General features: G+C 50.8%; 1 protein-coding gene across 1 annotated transcript in view; it reads left to right on the plus strand.

The window, feature by feature from the left end:
* LCP2 (lymphocyte cytosolic protein 2) overlaps positions 1–25,030 on the plus strand; it is a 757,892-nt gene that overhangs the window by 453,852 nt on the left and 279,010 nt on the right. The gene's annotated exons all lie outside the window — the stretch shown is intronic.

Below are 25,030 nucleotides of genomic sequence, written 5' to 3' on the forward strand. Positions count from 1 at the left end.
ATATGCATGTGATTCATTAAGAGACATGCACCTGCCATACATTCAGGTGTAATTTATGCCACTTAAGTGGTTCAAATGATCATAAATTTGCTGTGTGGGCTTAGCTACACCCCGTCTTATTCCCTGCTATCTGGGAATTAATGATAAATTACACATATTGGGCTCAACAATTAAATATTTATTACTAAAATGACATCACATGACAAGAAATAAAAAAACAAATAAGACAAGTTAAAAAACAAGGGGGAGGCAAGGTGATATCAACAGCATGTATCAATAAGGGCAAAGTGCTAGAACGGGAATCACCTTGTATGATCAGTATATAAATCTATAAAGTGCAAAGTGCTTGTTAATTACATAGTAACATAGGTTGAATAAAGACCTAGGTTCATCCAGTTCAACCTTTCTCCCCCAATTAAACTCCCTACACTAAAATACTAACTTACTGGGACTAGGCCTCACAAATGTATTATTACCTGTAACGGGTCTGGGAGGTGGAACCTCTGGGCTACTATACAAGGGAGCGGTCCTTGTAAGGGAGCGGGTGGCGACCAGGCAGGCAGTCACAGCAGGTGACCGGGACAGTCTCTGGGTGTACGGGCAGGAGGTCACGGCAAGTGATCAGGGCAGTCTCTGGAAGAACGGGCTGGAGGTCACGGCAAGTGACCGGGGCAGTCTCTGGAAGAACGGGCTGGAGGTCACGGCAAGTGACCGGGGCAGTCTCTAGGTAAAGGGTAGGTACGACCTGTGATGGCTGAACCTCCAGGTAGGCTAGCAAGGCAGATGGAGGATGTGTTCTCCCAGGTGAGCAAGCGAGAGTCTCTGGAATAGCAGGTGGTCACAGCACGTGACGGCGGAGCCTCCAGGTAGGCAAGCAGGCAGGTAGCGGAGAAGCGCTCCCAGGTGAGCGGGCAAGAGTCTCTGGAATAGCTGGTGGTCCCAGCACGTGACAGCGGAACCCCCGGGCAGGCAAGCAGGCAGGTAGCGGAGAAGCGCTCCCAGGTGAGCGGGCAAGAGTCTGGAATAGCTGGTGGTCACAGCACGTGACAGCGGAGCCTCCGGGCAGGCAAGCAGGCAGGTAGCGGAGAAGCACTCCCAGGTGAGCGGGCAAGCTGGTCCATAGACAGACTGACCGGAGTTGTAAGGCAGACCGTCGGACCTCAGGCAAGCAGGCAGGTAGCTGGAAATCAGGCAGGATTAGGACAGCAAGCTTGCAGGAATCTGGCAGGTAACTGGCAGGTAACTGGCAACGGGACCTGAGGGCTGAAGCAGAGTAGAACGGTGCAACAACATTGCTCGGGCACCTCCATTTTGGAGGAGGTGCCTTATATATGGTAAAGTCCTCTGGCCATTGGCCGGGGACTCCTTAGGACGGCGCGCGCGGCCCCTTTAAGAGGGAGGGGGGGCGCGCGCGCGCGCCCTAAGCACAGTGGCCGGGAAGGAGCGCGCGCTGCCAGCAGAGCGGGAGAGGGACGCCGGGCACGGAGCAGAGCGGTGAGGGGAACAGCGTCCCTGCCTAGCAGAGGGCAGGGACGCCGGCACTACAGTACCCCCCCCTTTAGGCCGCCCCTTTTTTAGGCCAGATAGAAATTTAGCTAGGATGAGAGGGGCATGGATGTTCTCCCGGGGCTCCCACGTTCTCTCCTCAGGACCAAACCCCTTCCAATCTACCAGAAAAAGGTCTTTCCTCTTACCCTTTTGGTGGCAAGAATGTTCTCTACCTCAAACTCGTCCTCAGCAGAAACCGGAGCAGGAGGCGTACCTGTAGACTTGGAAAAAGAGTTAAGCACCACGGGTTTGAGGAGAGATACATGGAAGGAGTTAGGGATCCTTAAGTTGGCCGGGAGTTTCAATTTATAGGCCACCGGGTTGATCTGACTGATGACCTCCAGAGGACCGATGAACCGAGGCCCTAACTTGTAAGAAGGTATCTTGAGTCGAACATATTTAGATGAGAGCCAGACTTTATCTCCTGGACGAAATTGTGGAGGATCCAGGCGTTTTTTGTCAGCGTGTCTTTTCATACGCTCGGATGACAGAAGGAGTGCGGACCGGGTACTCTCCCATATGGAGGAAAATTTGCTAACGAGAGATTCCGCAGCCGGGTTGTCCACAGAGGTGGAGACAGGAAAAGGAATCCGAGGATGCTGACCAAAGACTACAAAAAACGGGGATTTGGAGGAGGATTCGCTCTCGTGATTATTATAAGAGAACTCGGCCCATGGTAGGAGATCCACCCAGTCAGAATGGTGGGCATTAACGAAGTGCCGGAGGTAACTGGTCAGGTTCTGATTGATCCGCTCCACTTGACCATTGGACTGTGGGTGGTAAGCGGAAGAGAAGTCCAGGGTGACGTCTAGTAGTTTACAAGTGGCTCTCCAGAAACGTGAGGTGAACTGTACCCCACGATCCGACACGATGTGGAGGGGCAGGCCATGAAGACGGAAGATGTGGCGGATAAAGTCTTTAGCTAGCTCGGGTGCAGACGGAAGGCCTGGCAGGGGAATAAAGTGAGCCATCTTGGAAAAGCGGTCAGCGACCACCCAAATGACCGTACAACCGGCAGAGACGGGGAGATCAGTTATAAAGTCCATTGCTATATGCTGCCAGGGGGCAGCAGGTACAGGAAGCGGAAGGAGGCGTTCGGCTGGCAGATGTCTCGGGACTTTGTTGCGGGCGCTGGACACACAGGCAGAAACAAAGTCTATTATGTCCTTGTGCAGGGTAGGCCACCAATAGTGCCGGGCAATAAGCTGGAGGGTCTTTTTCTGACCGGCGTGGCCAGCTAGTTTAGACGAATGGCCCCAGTGTAGGATCTTCTCCCGATCAGGTACTGAAACAAACGTCTTACCGGAAGGGAGACGATTTAGACTCACGGGAGCCACCTGCATTACTCTGGCGGGATCGATGATATGTTTAGGTTCTTCCTCGAGATCGGACACCAGAAAGGATCGGGACAAGGCGTCTGCTTTGACGTTTTTGTCAGCCGGGCGAAAATGAAGAACAAAATCAAAGAGAGCAGAAAACAAGGACCACCGGGCTTGGCGCGGGTTAAGTCTCTGGGCATGCTGGAGGTAAGCCAAGTTCTTGTGGTCAGTGTAAATTATTACCGGATGAAGAGCCCCCTCGAGTAGGTAACGCCACTCCTCCAACGCCAGCTTGATGGCCAATAACTCTCGGTCTCCTATGGAATAGTTGCGCTCAGAAGAGGAGAAGAGTTTGGAGAAGAAGCCACAAGTTACTGACGCGCCCCTGGGCCTGTGTCGCGCTGCGGTGCGCACGCGGGAGCTTACCCGGAGCCGGATCCGTGGAGGGTTGTAATCTCGTGGCGGTGACCCGGTCCGTGCCCAGGGAGTCAAACTAGACGGCAGTCTATTAGTAGTAAATAGTTGATGACTACGCCACCCGTTGAGTGCAGCCAGGAAGCTGCTGCTGCAGGGCAGACCGCTGAGGCCGGTGGTAGGATTGTGCAGCGTGATAGTATAACCCCCAACGGGAGGGGTATGGCCTCAGGGCAGCCGACGTGGATGATGGGGGTAGCAGGAACCACTCAGAGACGGTACGGTGTAGTTCAGGGTCTTTACTGGTAACAACGACAGACCCTCCCGGAGTACTTGCTAGCAAACGGGGCCTGGTCAGTCTTTGAGCAGATGGGATCTCCCCTGGCCAGGCGTAGTTGTAGGCCTCCCAAACTGACTGTACTCTTCTGGCTACCTTGCTAGAAGCTGATGTAAGTAGCCCACGTCCCTGAGTGTACCGTGTGGTGCTCACCCGTATGGCCGGTGACTCGGGGCCTTCTAATGGCTTCCGCTCCACGATGGCGGTGCTGGTCCCACGCGTGTGACCGTGCCTTCAGGCTTCTGGGCCAGAGGACCTGAAATCCCCTGCCCGACGGATTCTGCTGCTGGGGAGGATTTAGTCCCCACAGCCTCGGACTCCGGGTCCGGTAAAGAATCTTCTTAGTCAGGGCGAGCTCTGTAGCTGCCAGCCCCTGACTCCTTGTAACTCTGCTGTTTCCTATGCTGCTTCTCTTCTCCACTCTCCTTGTCTGACTCACCCTGCCTCAGCCCCGGGTTTATACAGGGGAAGTTCTTCCCCTCCCAAGACTGGGCAGGAGGTGTGGCATGCACAGGATCCCTGACCAAAGGACCTCCCACCTGCTCTCAGACATAATATCTCTATCACTGTGGCAACCAGACCCCTGGGGTGTCACATTCCCCCCTAGTGAAATTTAGTACTCCGGGACTAAACACATTTAGAAAAACATAACAAAGTATAACAATAACAATACTATAAGAAAAACACATAAGATGGTTACGGCGTGTCCGCAACCGGATGCAGTCTTTGAAGAAAAGCAAAGGTGTCCATTTCACCAACACAGGGAGACGTAACCAGGTAGGGGTCTGTCCTACCCCGAGTCCTTAACAGTCTCTAGTCCATCCTGGGTTACGCTCCAACTATATACAAGGATTCCCGGTAAATCCACCAAGGTTTCCTAAAAATAACTAGAAACACAAAATTATACACAAGCAACAAGACACAGAAAAACATAGATAAAACAATTTATACACTTTAAATTCTCCAGCGTGCGGGTAACTGGCCTCTAGTGGCCTGAGTGGACCTACGGAGCTGACTGTCTGGCCCTGAACTACAGGGTGTAGGAGCTGTCAAGGGTAAACTGGGCAGCTGTCTACCGGCTCTTTGTCTCACTAGGGGTACGGCAGGCTCACTATAAGCAGAGGGTTGATTCTCCTGTTCTGCTTGTGTGGAGTCTTCTGCCTCCTGGACCGGCTGTTCTTCCAGCTCTACCCGTTGCTCCGTAGGTTCTTGGGATGATGGTTGGAGGAAGGTGAGTACGGGTACCACAACTGCACCATTGACTTGAGTCCAAGACTGAGGAAAGTCCCCGAGCACGGTACTAACCATATCTTCCCTTTCTTCCACGGGTCGATGGTCTTCTTGTTCCTCTTCAGGGTTCCTCAGTTGTTCGGGACACTTCTTCAGGTGGTCCCGGGATACAATGGCTGTGGTTTCCCCTCCGTCTTTACTGATGGTACAGACCTTCGGGTTCTCGTGGCTTGAGGGCAGTACGGTGTACGGGTCCTTCTCCCACTGGTCGTCCAACTTGTGGAGCCGTCTCTTCCTCTTCAAGACCTGCTCTCCGGGTACCAGGGGAACAGCGGGAGCATACTGGTTGTAAGTTTTCTCTTGTCTTTCCCTAGCCTGACAGAGACTTCGCTCCACGCTCTCCTGTACTCTCCGGTACTGCTGCTGCCTCTCGGTGTCCCAGTCTGTTTCTGGTGAAGTGTCCTCGGGGGTCAGGACTCCCATTTCCAGGTCAACAGGTAACTTACCAGGTCTTGCCCTCATTAGGTAAGCCGGGGTACAGTTGGTGGAACCTACCGGGATGTGGTTGTATAGGTCCACCAGATCGGGCAACTTTTCAGGCCACAGACTGCGTTCTTCCAGGGGCAACGTTCTTAGAAGATCCATTACCACCTGGTTCATTTTTTCACAAAGTCCATTAGTCTGCGGATGGTAGGGTGTCGTCCTTATCTTCCGGCAGCCATACAGATTGCAGAATTCCTGAAAGACCTCCGCTTCAAAGGCAGGTCCCTGGTCCGTCAGCACTTGGTCCGGGTACCCGTGTGGACGGCAGAAGTGCTGCTGGAAGGCTCTAGCTGCTGTTTGAGCCGTTAAGTCCTTGACGGGGATGACAACCAAGAACCGGGAGTAATGATCCACGATGGTTAACGCGTAGACGTAGCCACTTCTGCTTGGGGTCAGTTTTACATGATCCAAGGCTACCAGTTCCAACGGTTGCCGGGTGATGATGGACTGCAGGGGAGTCTTCTGGCTGGCTCGGTCCTTCCTTCTCAGGTTGCACGGGCCACAATCTCTGCACCACTTCTCGATGGTTCCCCTCATGCCTACCCAGTGGAACCGCTCGCGCAGCAGGAACTCCAGCTTTTTCCACCCAAAGTGTCCAGCTCCGTCGTGGTATGCCTCCATCACCATGGCTGCGTCTCTTCGTGGCACCACTACTTGCCAGAGTAATTCATGCGTCCGGGAGTTAACCATTCTGCGGCACAACTTCCCTTTGTAAAGGAACAGTCGACTCTTCTCTGCCCATAGTTGTTTGGCTTCCTCCGGAGCGTCTGGTTCAAGGCGAGCCTCCGGCCGAGTCAGCATCTCCTTCACCAGTCGGACGGCAGGGTCGCTGTCTTGCGTTTCCGCCCAGTTGTAGTGGGGTAAGGGGTTCAACGTAGCAGCCTGCTTACTCCTTACCCGGTGGGAATACTGAATAGTCCCATGACGGTGGAACGCAGGGAGTTCAACTTCTTCCAGTCCCTCCGGATCTTCTCCTCCGTCCGGCAGGTTGGGCATCCTGGACAGGGCGTCCGCGTTGGTATTGGAGCGTCCTGCCCGGTATTTAATTGTGAACTCGTAGTTGGACAGACGGGCCATCCACCTCTGCTCCAGGGCACCGAGTCTTGCCATGTCCAGGTGTGTCAGCGGGTTGTTATCCGTGTACACGGTGAACCGGGAAGAAGCGAGGTAATGCTTAAAGCGCTCAGTGATTGCCCATACTACGGCCAGGAACTCTAACTTAAATGAGCTGTAATTCTCGGGGTTCCTTTCGGTGGGTCGCAGTTTTCGGCTGGCGTAGGCGATTACTCGTTCCTTCCCCTGCTGGATCTGGGACAGTACGGCTCCTAGCCCGATGTTACTGGCGTCGGTGTAGAGGATAAAGGGCTGGCTATAATCCGGGTACGCCAGGATTTCGTCCCCCGTGAGGGCCATCTTCAGCTGGCGGAAGGACTCTTCTTCCAGCTCTTCCCATTTGAAGGGCGGCTTCTGGTTCTTGGCCTTCCGGGACTGGCCTATCAGGAGGTCCTGCATAGGTGCTGCCTTTTTGGTGAAACCGGGAATAAACCTTCGGTAGTAGCCTACCAACCCGAGGAACTGCCGCACTTCTTTTACGCTGGAGGGGCTTGGCCATCCCTTAATTGCGGTGACCTTATCGGGGTCGGGAGCCACTCCGTCAGTGCTCACCACGTGTCCCAGGTACTGCACCTTTGGTTTCAGGAGGTGACACTTGGAGGGTTTCACCTTTAGGCCGTAACTCGCCAGAGCCTCGAACACTTCCGCCAGGTGTTTCAGGTGGTCCTCATACGTCTTGGAATATACGATGACATCGTCCAGGTACAACAGGACCGTCTCGAAGTTTCTGTGGCCCAGACAACACTCCATTAGGCGTTGGAAGGTTCCTGGTGCGTTGCAGAGTCCGAACGGCATGCAGGTGAACTCGCTAAGTCCCATCGGGGTGGTGAATGCGGTCTTCTCCCGGTCCGCCTCTGCTACAGGAACCTGCCAGTACCCGCTAGTGAGATCCAAGGTAGAGAAGAAGTTAGCAGATCTTAAAGCAGCCAATGACTCCTCTATCCTTGGTAAGGGGTACGCATCCTTGTGTGTGATACGGTTGATTTTCCGGTAATCTACACACATCCTCATGGTGTTGTCTTTCTTTTTGACTAAAACTAATGGGGCTGCCCAGGGGCTACAACTATCCCGGATTACCCCAGCCTCCTTCATATCTCTAAGCATCCCCTTGGCGTGTTGGTAATGTGCAGGGGGTACGGGTCGATACCTCTCTTTTATGGGAGGATGATCTCCCGTGGGGATGCGATGTTCTACCCCCTTGACTCGCCCGAAGTCTAACGGGTGTTTACTAAACACTCTCTCATACTCTTGAACCACCCGATAGACTCCTTGTTTCTGATGTGAGGGAGTGGAGTCAGTACCCAAATGTAGTTGCTGACACCAGTCCTCCATGTCTTTCTTAGAGCCGTTACCTTCCTCCGGGTGAGATGGAGGCAAGGGTTCCACAGATTGTATAGAACTTTGATTAGTGGTATATAATTTGGCTAGCGTGGCATACCGGGGCAGGTACACTTCCCTCTCCCCGATATTTATTATGCGAATGGGCACCCTCCCATGGCGTACATTGACCACCCCCCGTGCTGTCAAAATGGTGGGCCTACTGTCTGAGTAAACTGGTTCTACCATTGCCTGGTAATCTCTACCTCTCAGACCAATAGCTGCCCGGCACCAAATCATCATTTCACTTTTTGGGGGCATGGCAATAGGAAAAGGGTCACACATTCTTACGCTACCAATCTCACCGCCGGAGAGTTCCACTTGTTGCCGTTGCATCAGTGCCCGGATCTCTTTCTGGAGCACCCGCTGCTCGCCGGAGCTGGCATTCTTGGCAACCTGCTGTAAAAGGAAAATCACCTCTGCAAGACAATTTTCAATTACATTAGTTCCTAGAGTTATTTTTGGGTGACTCTCATGTTTATCGATATCTACAATGATCAGTCCCTGTGCGGCCAGTTCGACTCTACCAATTTTGATGGTCACCTCTTTAAATCCGATCTGTGGCACGGGCTGACCATTGCTGGCGATGATACTCAAGTCGTCGTCGGGGTAGCGGGTAATATCCGAGTCATTCCAGTACTGCTTGAAGAGCACGTACGGGATGGTGGTGACCTGTGACCCGGTGTCCAGTAGGGCACTCATGGGAATGCCATCCAGTACCACAGGCAAGACTGGACGTCCTCCCACATATCTGTTGCGCCAGTTCGATGGGCCTGGTGATCTTTTTCCTGGGGGTTGGCCCTCTACCCCAGGTTGTGCCCGTTTAAAGAACAGTACCTTGCCATATGTCCGGGTTGATTGCAGCGGCGGCAGATGGGTCGTCCGTCCTCACTGTATCGGTCACTGGGTCTTCCTCTGGCCGGTGGGGTCCTCCTTGGTCGACGCCACGGGATGTCCTCCGGTCCGGATGCCAGCTGGATCTTCCCTGGGGTGGAAACCTGTAAAGACTGCACAGTTCGGGTTAGCGCAGCAACGCTCTTAGCTAGCTCTTGGACCTGATGGTGTAGGTCTGGAGCCGGGTCATTGTCCAAAGCCTGCGCATCAGCTCCCACAGGCCCTGCTGACAAGGGCGCCGCCTCCTGGTAGTAAGTGGTAGTGGGGCGTCTGTGGGTCACAACGCCACCTGGTGCCGGTTCTCGGAGCACCCGGATGGCTCTGTCCTTGAACTGTGCAAAGTCCAGATGGGGATCCTGTAAGGCCATTGCCCGCAACTGGGTTCGGTGGGCATTGCAATATAAACCCTCTATAAATTGTTCAGTCAACAGCCTGTCCTCGTTTCCCACCCCATCAGGGTCGGTCTGCTTTATGGCCCTCAGGGCCTCTTGTAGGTTTAGTGCATAGTCCCTTATACTCTCATGCGCTCGCTGCTTGCACCCGTAGAATCTAAGCTTAATCTCGGCTGAGGTGCGGGTATCAAAGGTGTCCTTCAGCCGGGTTAGTATCCCTGCGACAGTCTTCCTCCCAGGTGGCCAGGATTTTACTTCCCTTTTGGCTGCCCCGGTTAGTTGGGCCACCAGGATGCTCACTTTTTGCTCTTCTGTGAGGGGGTACACCTGGAAGAGGCTATCCAGCTTTTCTCTAAAGTCATGCAGGGTATGTGACTCCCCTGAGTACTGGGGTAGCCAAGCTGCTCCCGGGATATAGGGCATGGTGAAGGGCATAACTGCAGCAGCGGTAGCGCTGGCGGGGGTTGAGGCAGTGAAGCTCTCCTCCGTATCCGACATCTTCCTCCCCCCTAGTGGACCGTGGCCTACCTTGCGATGATCCTCTTCCGTAGGCCGCGGCTCCGCAGTGGATCGTCAGGGTTGAGGACCTTCCGTCGCGCTCCTGTGACGTCGGCGTCTGCTGGGCTCCTTCCAGGACCTTACGCAACGTCCGGACGTGAGGCGGGGCTTCAGTTCTAGCGCGCTTTCGGAGTCCACGCCCCTCTTCTTCCCGCGCGGCGTCCTCAAGATGGCGTCCAATGGCGGGAAAACTCCACGGATGGCGGGAAGAAGGTCGAAGATGGCGCCGGATGGCGGGAAAACTTCGCGGATGGCGGGAAGAAGGTAGAAGATGGCGCCAGATGGCGGGAAACCTTCACCACTGGTAAGTTTGAACAGTCTTTGCTTTTCAGGCACGCAGTACCCGGTGGTTGCGGGCACGAAATCCTGCCGACTACGCCAAAGTTGACGCGCCCCTGGGCCTGTGTCGCGCTGCGGTGCGCACGCGGGAGCTTACCCGGAGCCGGATCCGTGGAGGGTTGTAATCTCGTGGCGGTGACCCGGTCCGTGCCCAGGGAGTCAAACTAGACGGCAGTCTATTAGTAGTAAATAGTTGATGACTACGCCACCCGTTGAGTGCAGCCAGGAAGCTGCTGCTGCAGGGCAGACCGCTGAGGCCGGTGGTAGGATTGTGCAGCGTGATAGTATAACCCCCAACGGGAGGGGTATGGCCTCAGGGCAGCCGACGTGGATGATGGGGGTAGCAGGAACCACTCAGAGACGGTACGGTGTAGTTCAGGGTCTTTACTGGTAACAACGACAGACCCTCCCGGAGTACTTGCTAGCAAACGGGGCCTGGTCAGTCTTTGAGCAGATGGGATCTCCCCTGGCCAGGCGTAGTTGTAGGCCTCCCAAACTGACTGTACTCTTCTGGCTACCTTGCTAGAAGCTGATGTAAGTAGCCCACGTCCCTGAGTGTACCGTGTGGTGCTCACCCGTATGGCCGGTGACTCGGGGCCTTCTAATGGCTTCCGCTCCACGATGGCGGTGCTGGTCCCACGCGTGTGACCGTGCCTTCAGGCTTCTGGGCCAGAGGACCTGAAATCCCCTGCCCGACGGATTCTGCTGCTGGGGAGGATTTAGTCCCCACAGCCTCGGACTCCGGGTCCGGTAAAGAATCTTCTTAGTCAGGGCGAGCTCTGTAGCTGCCAGCCCCTGACTCCTTGTAACTCTGCTGTTTCCTATGCTGCTTCTCTTCTCCACTCTCCTTGTCTGACTCACCCTGCCTCAGCCCCGGGTTTATACAGGGGAAGTTCTTCCCCTCCCAAGACTGGGCAGGAGGTGTGGCATGCACAGGATCCCTGACCAAAGGACCTCCCACCTGCTCTCAGACATAATATCTCTATCACTGTGGCAACCAGACCCCTGGGGTGTCACATTACCATTCTCCCGGAAGATGATTTTTGAGTAAGTACCGCTCCGGCTCCAGAAGAGGAGGCGTCAACTTCCAGGAAGAACTGCTTGTTGCCGTCCGGGCGATGCAGCACCGGGGCGGAAGAGAAGGCCTGTTTTAGGGAAAGAAAGGCCTCCTCTGCTTCGGGCGGCCACTCTTTGGGATTAGTACCCTTACGGGTGAGCGCGGAAAGTGGGGCAGTCCGGGAAGAGAAGTGCGGGATGAAGAGGCGGTAATAGTTGGCGAAGCCCAGGAACCGTTGAATAGCCTTCAACCCCTCTGGTCGGGGCCATTTCTCGATGGCAGACAGTTTCTCAGGATCCATTTGTAGGCCGGTCTGAGAGATAATGTAGCCCAGAAACGGAAGCGAGGTCTGCTCAAAGAGGCACTTCTCATATTTAGCGTAGAGATGGTTCTGCCTGAGCCTGAGCAGGACCTGACGAACATCCCTCCGGTGAGTCTGGAGATCCGGAGAGAAGACCAAGATGTCGTCCAGGTACACCACTACGCAGGAGTAGAGAAGGTCCCAGAAGATGTCATTGACCAACTCTTGAAAGACGGCAGGAGCGTTATAGAGGCCAAAGGGCATTACCAGATATTCATAGTGGCCGTCCCGAGTGTTGAATGCCGTCTTCCATTCATCCCCCTGACGGATACGAACCAGGTTGTACGCCCCACGGAGGTCCAGTTTGGTGAAGATTCTAGCCCCCCTCAGACGATCAAATAACTCCGGAATGAGCGGAAGGGGGTACTTATTCTTCACCATGATCTGGTTAAGGCCTCTATAGTCTATACAGGGACGGAGAGAGCCGTCCTTCTTTTTGACGAAAAAGAAGCCTGCTCCCGCCGGGGAGGTAGATTTCCGGATGAATCCCCTGGCCAGATTCTCCTCAATATATTCGGACATCGACCGGGTCTCAGCAGCGGATAATGGATAAATACGCCCACGGGGAGGAGAAGTACCAGGTAACAGGTCGATAGGGCAGTCGTATGGTCTATGAGGGGGTAGTGTCTCTGCCTCCTTTTTATTAAAGACATCAGCATAAGACCAATAAGGAATCGGAAGTCCAGGTAGATTAGCTGGGGTAGGAGAAGGACGGACGGGATGAACGGGAACCAGACAGGTCTTATGGCAGCCCTGTCCCCAGCGAAGGACTTCTCCGGTCTGCCAGTCAAGAACGGGTGCATGTTTCTGGAGCCAAGGTAGGCCTAGCAAGAGGGCGTGAGAGAGTCCAGGCAGAACATGGAAGGAGATACTTTCAGAATGCAGCATTCCCACCTGCAGAGTAATGGATTCGGTGATGAGTTGGATGGGGCGTGGTAAGAGCCCCCCATCCACGGCAGCAACAGACAAGGGTACAGCCAGAGGTTTGGTGGGGATGCGGTATTTCTCTACCAGGGACTGTGAAATAAGATTCCCGGCTGCTCCAGAGTCCAGTTGGGCTAGTTCGAAATAACGGTTCTCCCCGTAGACGATTGAAACTGACAACAGCAGGGATGGAGAGGATTTATTCTTGTCTAGGTGGACCTCTCTGAGCGAACCTAGACACAGGCGTTTCCCGACCTCTCCGGGCAGGCACGGATCCGGTGCTCCTTACTGCCACAGTAGAAGCAGGTCCCCTTGGCACGGCGTAAGTCCTGACGGGTCTTGACCATCTTGGTCTGGTCGACCTGCATAGGCTCAGGAGGGTGTACCTGGTTAGAGACAGAAGGAGTGACGGGTTTCTGAAAAGTAGGAGCTAGACGTGGTAACCTCCTCTCACGGGTGACCTCTCTGGCACGCTCCTGGAACCGTAGGTCAATCCGGGTGGCAAGAGTTATTAAGTCATCGAGAGTGGTAGGAATGTCCCGACCGGCAAGTTCATCTTTAATACGGCCGGACAGACCCTCCCAGAAGACGGAAACCAGAGCGTCGTTATCCCAGGCCAGCTCCGAGGCAAGGGTACGGAACCGTATGGCATATTGGCCCACGGTGAGACTTTCCTGACGGAGGCGTAGCAACGATGATGCGGATGAGGTCTTCCGTCCGGGTTCGTCGAAGACTTTCCGGAAAGCCGTGAGAAAAGCAGGCAAGTTGGACACCAGGGGGTCTCCTCTCTCCCATAGAGGATTTAGCCAGGCCAGGGCCTCCCCGGTGAGATGGGACATGATGAATGCAATTTTGGCTCGGTCGGAGTTAAACTGGTGGGACAATAGTTCAAAGTGCAGGGTGCACTGATTTATGAAGCCCCGAGCCTGGGCTGAGTCGCCTCCGAAGCGAGGAGGTGCAGAAAGCCGAGGTCCGGGGTAGGATATCATGGTGTTAGTGGACAGCGGAGCTGCCGGATTGCGAGACATGGCACTGGCGGAGGTTGTTGGTGGAACAGTCAGAGTGTCCAGGCGAGTATTGACATTCCGCAGGTGACCCAGGATGGACTCCTGTTGGGACCTTTGACGGGACAGTTCATGACACAGGTCCGAGAGCGAGGGAGCTTGGGTGCCACCGGGTTCCATAGCCCGAGCAAACTGTAACGGGTCTGGGAGGCGGAACCTCTGGGCTACTATACAAGGGAGCGGTCCTTGTAAGGGAGCGGGTGGCGACCAGGCAGGCAGTCACAGCAGGTGACCGGGACAGTCTCTGGGTGTACGGGCAGGAGGTCACGGCAAGTGATCAGGGCAGTCTCTGGAAGAACGGGCTGGAGGTCACGGCAAGTGACCGGGGCAGTCTCTGGAAGAACGGGCTGGAGGTCACGGCAAGTGACCGGGGCAGTCTCTAGGTAAAGGGTAGGTACGACCTGTGATGGCTGAACCTCCAGGTAGGCTAGCAAGGCAGATGGAGGATGTGTTCTCCCAGGTGAGCAAGCGAGAGTCTCTGGAATAGCAGGTGGTCACAGCACGTGACGGCGGAGCCTCCAGGTAGGCAAGCAGGCAGGTAGCGGAGAAGCGCTCCCAGGTGAGCGGGCAAGAGTCTCTGGAATAGCTGGTGGTCCCAGCACGTGACAGCGGAACCACCGGGCAGGCAAGCAGGCAGGTAGCGGAGAAGCGCTCCCAGGTGAGGGGCAAGAGTTTGGAATAGCTGGTGGTCACAGCACGTGACAGCGGAGCCTCCGGGCAGGCAAGCAGGCAGGTAGCGGAGAAGCGCTCCCAGGTGAGCGGGCAAGAGTCTGGAATAGCTGGTGGTCACAGCACGTGACAGCGGAGCCTCCGGGCAGGCAAGCAGGCAGGTAGCGGAGAAGCGCTCCCAGGTGAGCGGGCAAGCTGGTCCATAGACAGACTGACCGGAGTTGTAAGGCAGACCGTCGGACCTCAGGCAAGCAGGCAGGTAGCTGGAAATCAGGCAGGATTAGGACAGCAAGCTTGCAGGAATCTGGCAGGTAACTGGCAGGTAACTGGCAACGGGACCTGAGGGCTGAAGCAGAGTAGAACGGTGCAACAACATTGCTCGGGCACCTCCATTTTGGAGGAGGTGCCTTATATATGGTAAAGTCCTCCGGCCATTGGCCGGGGACTCCTTAGGACGGCGTGCGCGGCCCCTTTAAGAGGGAGGGGAGGCGTGCGCGCCCTAAGCACAGTGGCCGGGAAGGAGCGCGCGCTGCCAGCAGAGCGGGAGAGGGACGCCGGGCACGGAGCAGAGCGGTGAGGGGAACAGCGTCCCTGCCTAGCAGAGGGCAGGGACGCCGGCACTACATTACCATTTTTATTATTGCTGCACTATCACAATTAAAAATGAACCCATTTATAATTTTTTAATTAGTTTTATATTTTGTATTACTCTTGTGATTCTAATAATGGTATTACTAAAATCCCAATGCCTAAATCTGTTGATCCAGAAGAAGGCAAAAACCCCAGGACACATTCAGCCAATTTGCATCACGGGGAAAAATTCCTTCTCGACCCGGAGAAAAGGCGATCAGTACAAGAACCCTGGATCAAACCTAATTATGATACTAGTTATGTAATTACTATTATCGTATTAAATGTACTATTATAGGTGTAACATTTTGTCTAATTTAACTGTAACCCACGGGGTGCCGATGGGTTGGCAAGACAGACGGGGGTCTGCTTGTCATTGCAGGTCTCCTATGAACGCCAGCCCATGGCCGCACAAGTGATCGGAAGATCGCAGCTTCAAGTCTTCTGAGGGGACTATTGAAGCAGATAAAAAGTAGAAAACAAATGGTTTTAAAAATATAAAAAAAAAAAAATATTAAAGTTCAAGTCACCCCCCTTTTGCCACATTCAAACTAAAAAAAGTACACATATTTGGTATCACCTCATTCAGAATCTCCCGATCTATCAAAATTTAAACTAAATTAATCTGACTGGTAAACGGTTTAACGAGAAAAGAAATCAAAACGACAGAATGTTTTGGTCCCTGCAACATTTTAATAAAATTAAAAACATTGCATCTACCCAATCAACCTGGAGAATCATACTGGCAGGTCAGTTTTAGCATTTAGTAAACGTGGTAAATAGAAAACCCCAAAAAACAATGGTTGAATGGCCCTGTTTTTTGCAATTTCACCACACTTGGTATTTTTTTCCCTGTTGTTTCAATACACTATATGGTAAAATCAATAGTGTCATTCAAAAGTACAACTCATCCTGCTAAAAACAAGCCCTCATATAGCCGTATTGACCCAAAAATAAAAAAGTTATGGCTCTGGGAAGAAGGGGAGCAAAAAACGAAAACGCTAAATTGCAAGGTCATGAAGGGGTTAAGGTAACAGCTTTCTTTGCTTTACTTTTTTTGCTAGTTTTCCTTGAGTTAAAGTACAATATAACATACACTACATATATACTTGGGTGGAATTTCTTTAATGAATTTTCCAATTTTGGAAAACCCTTGTTCCCAGGTACAGTTCTAGCACTGATTCTCCTCCACTGCTCCCATTGTCTCTTATTGTCTGTAGCACTTAAATCATGTTGAGGTTGAGAGCACTGCAGCCAATAAATAAACGTGCAGCTCTTCTAACTCAGCACCTCTGGTATATCCAGTACTACATGAGAAAAAATTGGTTGACAGCAGTATGAGAAGTTTCTTCTTCTTAGTTCAGCACCGTTGTTATCTCCAGTATTAGAGGAGAAAAACATGGCGGACAGCAGCGTGAGGAGTCTCTTCTTACCTCAGCTCCCCTGGTATCCCCAGTATTAGATGAGAAAAACAAGAAGGACAGCAGTGTGAGCAGTCCCTTTTTACTTCATCACCTATGGTATCTCTAATATTAGATGAGAAAGACATGGTGGACAGCAATATGAGCACCTTCTTTTTACCTTAGTGCCTCTGCAATCTCCAGTCTTAGTTAAGAAAGACATGATGGACAGCTGTATGAGCAGTCAGTTCTTACCTCAGCACCTCTGGTGTCTCCAGTGTTAGATGAAAAATACAGAGTGGACAGCAATGTGAGCAGTCTCTTCTTACCTCATCACTCCTGGTATCTCCAGTATTAGATCAGATATACAAGGTGGACAGCAGTGTTAGCATCATCTTACCTCATCACCCCTGGTATCTCCAGTATTAGGTCAGATATACAGGGTGGACAGCAGTATTAGCATCATCTTACCTCATCACTCCTGGTATCTCCAGTATTAGATCAGATATACAAGGTGGACAGCAGTGTTAGCATCATCTTACCTCATCACCCCTGGTATCTCCAGTATTAGATCAGATATACAGGGTGGACAGCAGTATTAGCATCATCTTACCTCATCACTCCTGGTATCTCCAGTATTAGATCAGATATACAAGGTGGACAGCAGTGTTAGCATCATCTTACCTCATCATCCCTGGTATCTCCAGTATTAGATCAGACATACAGGGTGGACAGCAGTGTGAGCAGCATTTTACTTCAGTACCTGTAGTATCTCCAGGGTGGACAGCAGTGTTAGCATCATTTTACCTCATCACCCCTGGTATCTCAAGTATTAGATCAGATATACAGGGTGGACTGCAGTTTGAGCATCAACTTACCTCATCACCCCTGGTATCTCCAGTATTAGATCAGATATACAGGGTGGACAGCAATGTGAGCAGTCTCTTCTTACCTCAGCACCCCTGGTATCTCCAGTATTAGATCAGATATACAGGGTGGACAGCAGTGTTAGCATCATCTTACCTCATCACCACTGGTATCTCCAGTATTAGATCAGATATACAGGGTGGACAGCAGTGTGAGCATCATCTTACTTCATCACCCCTGGTATCTCCAGTATTAGATCAGATATACAGGGTGGACAGCAGTGTGAGCATCATCTTACCTCATCACCCCTGGTATCTCCAGTATTAGGTCAGATATACAGGATGGACAGCAGTGTTAGCATTATCTTACCTCATCACCCCTGGTATCTCCAGTATTAGATCAGATATACAGGGTGGACAGCAGTGTTGGCATCATCTTACCTCATCACCCCTGGTATCTCCAGTATTAGATCAGATATACAGGGTGGACAGCAGTGTTAGCATCATCTTACCTCATCACCCCTGGTATCTCCAGTATTAGATCAGATATACAGGGTGGACAGCAGTGTGAGCATCATCATACCTCATCACCCCTGGTATCTCCAGTATTAGATCAGATATACAGGGTGGACAGCAGTGTGAGCATCATCATACCTCATCACCCCTGGTATCTCCAGTATTAGATCAGATGTACAGGGTGGACAGCAGTGTTAGCATCATCTTACCTCATCACCCCTGGTATCTCCAGTATTAGATCAGATATACAGGGTGGACAGCAGTATTAGCATCATCTTACCTCATCACCCCTGGTATCTCCAGTATTAGATCAGACATACAGGGTGGACAGCAGTGTTAGCATCATCTTACTTCATCACCCCTGGTATCTCCAGTATTAGATCAGATATACAGGGTTGACAGCAGTGTGAGCATCATCTTACCTCATCAGCCCTGGTATCTCCAGTATTAGATCAGATATACAGGGTGGACAGCAGTGTTAGCATCATCTTACCTCATCACCCCTGGTATCTCCAGTATTAGATCAGATATACAGGGTGGACAGCAGTGTTAGCATCATCTTACCTCATCACCCCTGGTATCTCCAGTATTAGATCAGACATACAGGGTGGACAGCAGTGTTAGCATCATCTTACCTCATCACCCCTGGTATCTCCAGTATTAGATCAGATATACAGGGTGGACAGCAGTGTTAGCATCATCTTACCTCATCACCCCTGGTATCTCCAGTATTAGATCAGATATACAGGGTGGACAGCAGTGTGAGCATCATCTTACCTCATCACCCCTGGTATCTCCAGTATTTGATCAGATATACAGGGTGGACAGCAGTGTTAGCATCATCTTACCTCATCACCCCTGGTATCTCCAGTATTAGATCAGATATACAGGGTGGACAGCAGTGTTAGCATCATCTTACCTCATCACCCCTGGTATCTCCAGTATTAGATCAGATATACAGGGTGGACAGCAGTGTTAGCATCATCTTACCTCATCACCCCTGGTATCTCCAGTATTAGATCAGACATACAGGGTGGACAGCAGTGTTAGCATCATCTTACCTCATCACCCCTGGTATCTCCAGTATTAGATCAGACATACAGGGTGGACAGTAGTGTTAGCATCATCTTACCTCATCACCCCTGGTATCTCCAGTATTAGATCAGATATACAGGGTGGACAGCAGTGTTAGCATCATCTTACCTCATCACCCCTGGTATCTCCAGTATTAGATCAGACATACAGGGTGGACAGCAGTGTTAGCATCATCTTACCTCATCACCCCTGGTATCTCCAGTATTAGATCAGACATACAGGGTGGACAGTAGTGTTAGCATCATCTTACCTCATCACCCCTGGTATCTACAGTATTAGATCAGATATACAGGGTGGACAGCAGTGTTAGCATCATCTTACCTCATCACCCCTGGTATCTCCAGTATTAGATCAGACATACAGGGTGGACAGCAGTGTTAGCATCATCTTACCTCATCACCCCTGGTATCTCCAGTATTAGATCAGATATACAGGGTGGACAGCAGTGTTAGCATCATCTTACCTCATCACCCCTGGTATCTCCAGTATTAGATCAGACATACAGGGTGGACAGCAGTGTTAGCATCATCTTACCTCATCACCCCTGGTATCTCCAGTATTAGATCAGATATACAGGGTGGACAGCAGTGTTAGCATCATCTTACCTCATCACCCCTGGTATCTCCAGTATTAGATCAGATATACAGGGTGGACAGCAGTGTGAGCATCATCTTACCTCATCAGCCCTGGTATCTCCAGTATTAGATCAGATATACAGGGTGGACAGCAGTGTTAGCATCATCTTACCTCATCACCCCTGGTATCTCCAGTATTAGATCAGACATACATGGTGGACAGCAGTGTTAGCATCATCTTACCTCATCACCCCTGGTATCTCCAGTATTAGATCAGACATACAGGGTGGACAGCAGTGTTAGCATCATCTTACCTCATCACCCCTGGTATCTCCAGTATTAGATCAGATATACAGGGTGGACAGCAGTGTTAGCATCATCTTACCTCATCACCCCTGGTATCTCCAGTATTAGATCAGACATACAGGGTGGACAGCAGTGTTAGCATCATCTTACCTCATCACCCCTGGTATCTCCAGTATTAGATCAGATATACAGGGTGGACAGCAGTGTTAGCATCATCTTACCTCATCACCCCTGGTATCTCCAGTATTAGATCAGACATACAGGGTGGACAGCAGTGTTAGCATCATCTTACCTCATCACCCCTGGTATCTCCAGTATTAGATCAGATATTCAGGGTGGACAGCAGTGTTAGCATCATCTTACCTCATCACCCCTGGTATCTCCAGTATTAGATCAGATATACAGGGTGGACAGCAGTGTGAGCATCATCTTACCTCATCAGCCCTGGTATCTCCAGTATTAGATCAGACATACAGGGTGGACAGCAGTGTTAGCATCATCTTACCTCATCACCCCTAGTATCTCCAGTATTAGATCAGATATACAGGGTGGACAGCAGTGTTAGCATCATCTTACCTCATCACCCCTGGTATCTCCAGTATTAGATCAGACATACAGGGTGGACAGCAGTGTGAGCATCATCTTACCTCATCACCCCTGGTATCTCCAGTGTTAGATCAGACATACAGGGTGGACAGCAGTGTTAGCATCATCTTACCTCATCACCCCTGGTATCTCCAGTATTAGATCAGATATACAGGGTGGACAGCAGTGTTAGCATCATCTTACCTCATCACCCCTAGTATCTCCAGTATTAGATCAGACATACAGGGTGGACAGCAGTGTGAGCATCATCTTACCTCAGCACCCCTGGTATCTCCAGTATTAGATCAGACATACAGGGTGGACAGCAGTGTTAGCATCATCTTACCTCATCACCCCTGGTATCTCCAATATTAGATCAGATATACAGGGTGGACAGCAGTGTTAGCATCATCTTACCTCATCACCCCTGGTATCTCCAGTATTAGATCAGATATACAGGGTGGACAGCAGTGTTAGCATCATCTTACCTCATCACCCCTGGTATCTCCAGTATTAGATCAGATATACAGGGTGGACAGCAGTGTTAGCATCATCTTACCTCATCAGCCCTGGTATCTCCAGTATTAGATCAGATATACAGGGTGGACAGCAGTGTTAGCATCATCTTACCTCATCAGCCCTGGTATCTCCAGTATTAGATCAGATATACAGGGTGGACAGCAGTGTGAGCATCATCTTACCTCATCACCCCTGGTATCTCCAGTATTAGATCAGATATACAGGGTGGACAGCAGTGTTAGCATCATCTTACCTCATCACCCCTGGTATCTCCAGTATTAGATCAGATATACAGGGTGGACAGCAGTGTTAGCATCATCTTACCTCAGCACCCCTGGTATCTCCAGTATTAGATCAGACATACAGGGTGGACCGCAGTGTTAGCATCATCTTACCTCATCACCCCTAGTATCTCCAGTATTAGATCAGACATACAGGGTGGACAGCAGTGTGAGCATCATCTTACCTCATCACCCCTGGTATCTCCAGTATTAGATCAGATATACAGGGTGGACAGCAGTGTGAGCATCATCTTACCTCATCACCCCTGGTATCTCCAGTATTAGATCAGACATACAGGGTGGACAGCAGTGTTAGCATCATCTTACCTCATCACCCCTGATATCTCCAGTATTAGATCAGATATACAGGGTGGACAGCAGTGTTAGCATCATCTTACCTCATCACCCCTGGTATCTCCAGTATTAGATCAGACATACAGGGTGGACAGCAGTGTTAGCATCATCTTACCTCATCAGCCCTGGTATCTCCAGTATTAGATCAGATATACAAGGTGGACAGCAGTGTGAGCATCATCTTACCTCATCACCCCTGGTATCTCCAGTGTTAGATCAGATATACAGGGTGGACAGCAGTGTTAGCATCATCTTACCTCATCACCCCTGGTATCTCCAGTATTAGATCAGATATACAGGGTGGACAGCAGTGTTAGCATCATCTTACCTCATCACCCCTAGTATCTCCAGTATTAGATCAGACATACAGGGTGGACAGCAGTGTGAGCATCATCTTACCTCATCACCCCTGGTATCTCCAGTATTAGATCAGATATACAGGGTGGACAGCAGTGTGAGCATCATCTTACCTCATCACCCCTGGTATCTCCAGTATTAGATCAGACATACAGGGTGGACAGCAGTGTTAGCATCATCTTACCCCATCACCCCTGATATCTCCAGTATTAGATCAGATATACAGGGTGGACAGCAGTGTTAGCATCATCTTACCTCATCACCCCTGGTATCTCCAGTATTAGATCAGACATACAGGGTGGACAGCAGTGTTAGCATCATCTTACCTCATCAGCCCTGGTATCTCCAGTATTAGATCAGATATACAGGGTGGACAGCAGTGTGAGCATCATCTTACCTCATCACCCCTGGTATCTCCAGTGTTAGATCAGATATACAGGGTGGACAGCAGTGTTAGCATCATCTTACCTCATCACCCCTGGTATCTCCAGTATTAGATCAGATATACAGGGTGGACAGCAGTGTTAGCATCATCTTACCTCATCACCCCTGGTATCTCCAGTATTAGATCAGACATACAGGGTGGACAGCAGTGTGAGCATCATCTTACCTCAGCACCCCTGGTATCTCCAGTATTAGATCAGATATACAGGGTGGACAGCAGTGTTAGCATCATCTTACCTCATCACCCCTGGTATCTCCAGTATTAGATCAGATATACAGGGTGGACAGCAGTGTGAGCATCATCTTACCTCATCACCCCTGGTATCTCCAGTATTAGATCAGACATACAGGGTGGACAGCAGTGTTAGCATCATCTTACCTCATCACCCCTAGTATCTCCAGTATTAGATCAGATATACAGGGTGGACAGCAGTGTTAGCATCATCTTACCTCATCACCCCTGGTATCTCCAGTATTAGATCAGACATACAGGGTGGACAGCAGTGTGAGCATCATCTTACCTCATCACCCCTGGTATCTCCAGTGTTAGATCAGACATACAGGGTGGACAGCAGTGTTAGCATCATCTTACCTCATCACCCCTGGTATCTCCAGTATTAGATCAGATATACAGGGTGGACAGCAGTGTTAGCATCATCTTACCTCATCACCCCTAGTATCTCCAGTATTAGATCAGACATACAGGGTGGACAGCAGTGTGAGCATCATCTTACCTCAGCACCCCTGGTATCTCCAGTATTAGATCAGACATACAGGGTGGACAGCAGTGTTAGCATCATCTTACCTCATCACCCCTGGTATCTCCAGTATTAGATCAGATATACAGGGTGGACAGCAGTGTTAGCATCATCTTACCTCATCACCCCTGGTATCTCCAGTATTAGATCAGATATACAGGGTGGACAGCAGTGTTAGCATCATCTTACCTCATCACCCCTGGTATCTCCAGTATTAGATCAGATATACAGGGTGGACAGCAGTGTTAGCATCATCTTACCTCATCAGCCCTGGTAACTCCAGTATTAGATCAGATATACAGGGTGGACAGCAGTGTGAGCATCATCTTACCTCATCACCCCTGGTATCTCCAGTATTAGATCAGATATACAGGGTGGACAGCAGTGTTAGCATCATCTTACCTCATCACCCCTGGTATCTCCAGTATTAGATCAGATATACAGGGTGGACAGCAGTGTTAGCATCATCTTACCTCAGCACCCCTGGTATCTCCAGTATTAGATCAGACATACAGGGTGGACCGCAGTGTTAGCATCATCTTACCTCATCACCCCTAGTATCTCCAGTATTAGATCAGACATACAGGGTGGACAGCAGTGTGAGCATCATCTTACCTCATCACCCCTGGTATCTCCAGTATTAGATCAGATATACAGGGTGGACAGCAGTGTGAGCATCATCTTACCTCATCACCCCTGGTATCTCCAGTATTAGATCAGACATACAGGGTGGACAGCAGTGTTAGCATCATCTTACCTCATCACCCCTGATATCTCCAGTATTAGATCAGATATACAGGGTGGACAGCAGTGTTAGCATCATCTTACCTCATCACCCCTGGTATCTCCAGTATTAGATCAGACATACAGGGTGGACAGCAGTGTTAGCATCATCTTACCTCATCAGCCCTGGTATCTCCAGTATTAGATCAGATATACAGGGTGGACAGCAGTGTGAGCATCATCTTACCTCATCACCCCTGGTATCTCCAGTGTTAGATCAGATATACAGGGTGGACAGCAGTGTTAGCATCATCTTACCTCATCACCCCTGGTATCTCCAGTATTAGATCAGATATACAGGGTGGACAGCAGTGTTAGCATCATCTTACCTCATCACCCCTGGTATCTCCAGTATTAGATCAGACATACAGGGTGGACAGCAGTGTGAGCATCATCTTACCTCATCACCCCTGGTATCTCCAGTATTAGATCAGATATACAGGGTGGACAGCAGTGTGAGCATCATCTTACCTCATCACCCCTGGTATCTCCAGTATTAGATCAGACATACAGGGTGGACAGCAGTGTTAGCATCATCTTACCCCATCACCCCTGATATCTCCAGTATTAGATCAGATATACAGGGTGGACAGCAGTGTTATCATCATCTTACCTCATCACCCCTGGTATCTCCAGTATTAGATCAGACATACAGGGTGGACAGCAGTGTTAGCATCATCTTACCTCATCACCCCTGGTATCTCCAGTATTAGATCAGATATACAGGGTGGACAGCAGTGTGAGCATCATCTTACCTCATCAGCCCTGTTATCTCCAGTATTAGATCAGATATACAGGGTGGACAGCAGTGTGAGCATCATCTTACCTCAGCACCCCTGGTATCTCCAGTATTAGATCAGACATACAGGGTGGACAGCAGTGTTAGCATCATCTTACCTCATCACCCCTGGTATCTCCAGTATTAGATCAGATATACAGGGTGGACAGCAGTGTTAGCATCATCTTACCTCATCACCCCTGGTATCTCCAGTATTAGATCAGATATACAGGGTGGACAGAAGTGTGAGCATCATCTTACCTCATCAGCCCTGTTATCTCCAGTATTAGATCAGATATACAGGGTGAACAGCAGTGTGAGCATCATCTTACCTCAGCACCCCTGGTATCTCCAGTATTAGATCAGACATACAGGGTGGACAGCAGTGTTAGCATCATCTTACCTCATCACCCCTGGTATCTCCAGTATTAGATCAGATATACAGGGTGGACAGCAGTGTTAGCATCATCTTACCTCATCACCCCTGGTATCTCCAGTATTAGATCAGACATACAGGGTGGACAGCAGTGTTAGCATCATCTTACCTCATTAGCCCTGGTATCTCCAGTATTAGATCAGATATACAGGGTGGACAGCAGTGTGAGCATCATCTTACCTCATCACCCCTGGTATCTCCAGTGTTA

The sequence above is a fragment of the Phyllobates terribilis genome, unplaced genomic scaffold (genome assembly GCF_046119375.1).
Source record: "Phyllobates terribilis strain yellow unplaced genomic scaffold, ASM4611937v1 Scaffold_10__3_contigs__length_209671492, whole genome shotgun sequence".
Classification (NCBI taxonomy): domain Eukaryota; kingdom Metazoa; phylum Chordata; class Amphibia; order Anura; family Dendrobatidae; genus Phyllobates; species Phyllobates terribilis.